Source organism: Corvus brachyrhynchos, unplaced genomic scaffold (assembly GCF_000691975.1).
Source record: "Corvus brachyrhynchos isolate BGI_N302 unplaced genomic scaffold, ASM69197v1 scaffold33, whole genome shotgun sequence".
NCBI lineage: Eukaryota > Metazoa > Chordata > Aves > Passeriformes > Corvidae > Corvus > Corvus brachyrhynchos.
The window spans coordinates 839,943-845,942 of NW_008237254.1; the positions used below are offsets into that span (position 1 = coordinate 839,943).

General features: G+C 34.0%; 1 protein-coding gene across 15 annotated transcripts in view; it reads left to right on the top strand.

The window, feature by feature from the left end:
- PAM (peptidylglycine alpha-amidating monooxygenase) overlaps window positions 1-6,000 on the top strand; it is a 122,393-nt gene that overhangs the window by 86,796 nt on the left and 29,597 nt on the right. The window lies entirely within an intron of this gene.

Below are 6,000 nucleotides of genomic sequence, written 5' to 3' on the forward strand. Positions count from 1 at the left end.
CCTTTTGACTTTAAGAAGAGCGTATGTTGGCCAGTATTTAGAATTTTTGATAACATCTCACAAAGAGGATAGATTTTATATGTACTCTGCCATTTTTTAGAGTTAACTCAAATAATTAAGTTTTAGTTACATAAAACTAGTTTCTAGAGTGTGAAACTATCTTGAATGAAAGAACTTTGAACTATTACAAATAATATTTACAATGGCATATCTGATATTTATTTTAGTCCATTCAGGGTGTATTTTTTAAGAGAGAAAAGCAATTCAAATTTTTTAATCCTGTTTCAGAGCAGAACAAGCTATCTGCTTACAAATTTACATCAAAATTCATGCTGACAATCTGCTTTACCCTTATGTTACCTTATTGGTAACATTGGTGCATTAGCATTTGGTCAAGGTTCTTGTTATGTGTATGTTTTATTGAATTCATTAGTGTTTGAAAAGAAGTGTTGAAAAAGGTCCTGCTGTTAAAATCCTTTTCATTTGTCTTTGAAATGTATTTTGAAGATATTTCTGCAATGCAGTCTGGTTTGCTGAGACTGCTATTTAGTATACAGCCTCATCTAACCTGTTTCTATGGAAACACACAGAATTGTTTTGTTCATTTGAAATTACTTGGGTTCATGATGTGAAATACTACAACTTGGCAGTTGCTGTGAATTTCATTTTGTGTTCTTAATTGTTAGCTTAAGATAAATTCTCCCATAATTTACAGGAACCTGTCTTCAATTTTATATTGATACAGCTCTAACTTTAGTTGAATTATGTCTGAGTAAGCAAAAAAAGCAGCAGGAAAAACTAGATCAGGTTTGGTTTTATTTTTTTCTCCGAAGAGGGAAAGTTGAGTGGCTGGCTTAGAAAGTGGGTTTTGGTTCTGCAAGTGCTCCCCAGATATACTGGGGAAATCTGGAGCTGAAATGGTCTGCTAAAATGTGCCTGTAAAAATTAACATAGAAACTGGAGGCCAGTTTTGTGGGGCAAATCAGTTTTAAGCACATTTTGCCAATTTGTCCATTTCCTCAAGTAACTTAAGTGAGTTTGCCAATATCAACCAAATTTGAACAAGACCTTAGTGTCAGGAAAATTCTACAGTTTGGAGGGAGGAAGCAGTGGACCCTACACAGAAGCACATGCATACCTTCACAGAGGCTGAGGTCATTATACAAATACATTCTTTCACAGAGGTAAAAGAGATAAGTCTTTCCATTTATGGTCTGGTATGACATATTCTGTATGATAACCTTATCAACAAAACACAGAGACACCAAAACTGAGTCTTCGATTAGTTCTGTTGCACCTGAGCTGTTGCTCAGTAAATTCAGCCTTTCATTTTCTCTGAAGAAAGCACATCAACAATTTTCCAATAACTCTGTGTTTTATCTTGCATGGGTTTCTTTCTCTGTGATTTATTATGTTTTAGCAGCTTATTTTCCCCTCCTTAGTTTCAGGCAACTGAAATAAACACTGTTACTTCACTAAAACTGAAATAGGTGTTAAGTTGTTGTGCTGCCATGGAGGTACTTACTAACCTGGAGGTTAGAGACATGGTCAAAGACACAATTTTTATGTCAATACTCCTAAATCTAAGGATTTGCCTCAAAAGGGGAAAACAAAAAAGTCTGCCATGTGAAAGTATCTGTTTACAAATAATGTGTATATCATGTTTGCCTGAGCATAGAGGTACCTCCTGTCACACACAGGATGTTTATTATATTGGTACATCCAGGTGTTACTATTGCTTTTACACTAAATTTTCAATTTCATCCTCTTCACTCATCAGAGGCACATTAATAAACAATGCAGATATATTGAAATAAGCAGTAACCATCACAAAGTGAACCAGCACTCTGCATGAAGACAAAGTCAAATCACTGCTGTGTTAAAATTTAACTGAACTTATCTTGATGAAACTGACCTCATTATATTGTTTCTGAAACAGCAGTGTCACTATTTGGTGAAGATAAACTGTTCATAAGAAGTGAATTATTGTAGGAAATGCAATTGATTTAGAGATTTGGTGTATAGGAAAGTTTCCTGTTGCTGCTGAAGCATCAAGTCCCTAGTATAACAAATATTATGTATGTTTATTTTTTGTTCATCATAGAAGTTTGATTAAATTGTACTCAATAGATACAGTAGAGCAAAAAACATTTATTTGTTAGCATTCATTATCTCTGCCATATGTCTTTACCTGTTGAAAAAACACCTAAATGTGTTTCATTCTGCTTGTTCATCACTTTCCTGTGGCATAGTACAGTGTAATGTAGTTCAGGTTTGTTTTGGTATGCAAACAGTAAAGCAGCCTTTACTATTGAGAAAGTTTGCTGATGGTGTACCTGAAATCTTTAGAAACTCATGCATATAAGCAATAGCAGGAGTAGTTTCCTAAAAATAAGGAAAGAGTAAGAGAGGTGATGGTTAATCAGATGTATTTAATGTTTTGACTGGCTTATTTGATTTGAAATCTCATTTTGTGTATATTAGGAATAATCATAAACTGAAGCAGAAGGGGCAAAATGTCTACTACTAAAATTAATACAATTATTTGATTATATTTATATTACTACAATATGTATTTCATATATTAAACATAATTATGTTTAAATGGTTTAAAGCAAAATTCAAGGTTGGCTCGAGCTGAAAATTCACTAGCAGCATATAAACCAAAAATCAGATTTTGGGTTTTGTTTTAGAAGGGCATATGTGTACACATGTGTATGTCACTTACACGCATATGGGAGAGAAAAGAGTTGAGATTGTCATTGTACTTCTGGTATTACGTTTGCCATGACACTTACAAAAGTACAGTTTTCTTCTGTCTGGCTTAGGGAATTTAGGAGTTAGTACCAAAAAAGTAACATACATTTTGCTTCTGATGATGGAATGTGAAGTGAGTCAAAGTTGCAGTTGCTCTCAGCACTGGTGTTGGTACTGCCAATACCATGGGATTTTTTCCTGTATCCCTCATTATTTCATTGTTGCCATGAGACTAATTTATTCAAGGAGTTCAAATGGGAAACTTCAATATCAATGAACTTAAGATCTTTCTTTTGCAATGCCCCAGACAGATTCATGTGAGGTCCCTTTTTCACAGCTGAATGTGTTAAGTGAAATCCCATTAAACCTCCTACATTTAAAATAATACTGCAGTTTTAGTCAAGCATTCAGGTGTTAGCTTCTATAAAGCTGAACTTTACTTTTGCAGTCATTAGAATTGCTGTCCTAGTGGTGAGATAGGTTGCGCAGAAAACACTTCATTGCACTTCTACCTTCTTGTTTTAGAGATTAGAATAGGTATAGTGAACTAGTAAACAACAGAAAGAAAATAATATGGGTCCATAGTCTAAGGCAATTTGATCCTCTCTGATTACAGTGTGTTTTCCCCTAGACTCTTACGAGAGTTGCAGTGATTCTAGGTAGCTGGGTAGTCTAATGTTGTGATCTGTTTTCCCAATCTTTGAGGATATACAAAGCAAAAAACTGGAAATGTGGCTTGAATGGAAGGTGTGGAATATGGTACAATGTACCCTGTAAATTCACACTCTGAGATGTTTCTAGGTGGACATCCAAAATGAATGGATGCTAAATGATGATTCTGTCAGTAATTACGGACCTTAATTTCACAGTACAGGCTGAAGTACTTTAATGCAAGCATGTGTTTCATAAACAGAGATGATGGAATAAAAATTTTAGAAGTCTTTCTGTTCGGTTAAAATACTTGTTCAGGAGTTCTTGGAGAGGGAATCTTTGAGTAAGGTTAAATATGCATATATTTTGATGGCCCATTGATTGTAGGAGGAAGTTTCTTTGTAAGAAAATTTAATATAATAATCTGTACAAAATGGGGTCTGAATAAAGGTTACACATAAATCTGCTATTTATTACCTGTTGGATGCCTACCCCATCTTTTAATTATTTTCAGTTGCATAGTATATTTGCATATGACTGCACACACACCCACACGCACACAGAGATAAGTATTTTGCACTAGGTATTTGTTAAACATCTGGAAATATTTTACATAGTTGTAGCTCAGTCTGTGAGTTGGGAAAATGAAATGTCTGTGTGGAGTTGCATATTTTCTGTGAAGTTCTGCATTTCTAAGAAAAGCTTGTTACAATAAAAATGTATTGAATGAGGTCTTTCTGCATCTGGGATAGATATCCCTTGATTGATTTAAATGAAGGGAGATACAGCTCCTCCACTCTCTGCCAATCTCTCTTTTGTTTCCTTAAGGGAAAAAAAAAATCAGGGAGGGAGAAATGTGAAGGGAGGCCTGCAATATCTTGTGGGACCGATGTTGAAAGGCAGAGGAAAGGAGAATCTGCATGCAGGCAGGTCTTTAGTTTTTCAATAGTGTGTTTTTGTGATAATATTACATAGCAAAGCCATGGAAGCAGTATCAACCAGTAAGACGGTGTATTTTTATGCCAGCATGGGTTAAATGTCTTTCTAAAATATATTTGTTATAATCTACCCTTGCTAGTTTGTATATGGCTGTTAGAGGAGTTCAGTTTGGTAGGTGGTTAAACATTCTTAGGAGAGGTTTGAAACAAAAGACAAATTCGTGTTCCAGTATTGATGTGGGATGCATAGAATGAAGTGTTTGAGACGCTTTTAGATTAAGACCAGGTGTACAAGAAAATCTTTAGATGTTTTCAGGCTTTGACTGTATGTTTAGGGCTCAGAGATTATATGAGGTCCCTTAAATAGAATACAAAAGATAAGTGACTGAATTAAACCTTTGAAGAAAATGCTACTAAAAGATACTAAGAGTGATATATACTGCTAGGGAATTATAATTAGGGAGATTCAGAATACCAGAGGATTTGCAGTGAATGATCTTGCTCAAATTTGTAAATAAAAGATGAGACTTCGATTTGGTTAGGATAAGGTTATTCATAATCTTTACAAAAGCATCTTCAGCACAGTAAAGAAAGGAGCATCAGATCTAAACAAAAAACAAAAGAGGCAATTGGTATAATTGTATATCTAAGCAGGAAAAAACAAGCTTGGAAAGAAGCCATTTTAAATTGAATGTTTCAGTCTTTACTGTCTGACCCTTGATTTATGTTCTCTGGCTCTTAAAATTATAGAGGGACATTTCCCGGGTGTTTCCTAAAGGCTGCTTGTCAATGAACAACTACAAAAACTTGTTATAATATCATTAATGTGTCTGAAGAAATTGAATACATCGTATTAATACAGGAAGAGTTCAGAGAAATAAGGTCATATCACAGATCTAAAACAAACCAAAATTATTACTATTGTTGTTGTTATTGTCATTATTATTATTATTATTATTGGCAGAACATTTTCCTTTTTTATAATTTTGCTGTCTTTTTTAAAATAAAGCATGATGATGCTTAAAAAAATAAATTGAAGACAGTGCAACTCCTCTGTAATAAACATATTCTCATTTATGTAATTTTGTGAGACTAAATGTATTTCAAAGTATATACTGCATGAAATAGAAATTTGAGGTGGCACCCTATGCCAGAATTCAAGTATCTGTAGTACATCCAAATGAGCACAGTGAAATATAAAACCATTGTGTTTACTGCTAGTCATCTAGAAGCAGCTAATAGATATATTTTATTGTAACAAAATGACTGGTTCTTGTCAGGAAATTATTACTGGTCAGGAAGGAAAGAAAAGAACACGGCAGTTGGATAGCTGCAAGCAGCCTTGGTTTTGGGTATCAGGTTTTGATTTGTTGTCAAGGAACACATGTTTATAACAAAATCTAATATTCAGTGAAGATTCTTCATCTTCTTTCATACTTTCACACTTTCCATTTACAAACTCGTATAATCTAATGATATTTTAAAAACTATGCTTGGGCTCTGTAGTGGTTTGGTCCAAAATACTCATTACTGTTTATCTGCTGTGAGATAAGAATTAGGAGAAATGCAAAACAGGCACCAAACTTGAAAGAATATAAAGAAGTTTATTAACAGACCTAAAAGAAGAAAAAAAAAAAAAATTATACCACCTTCA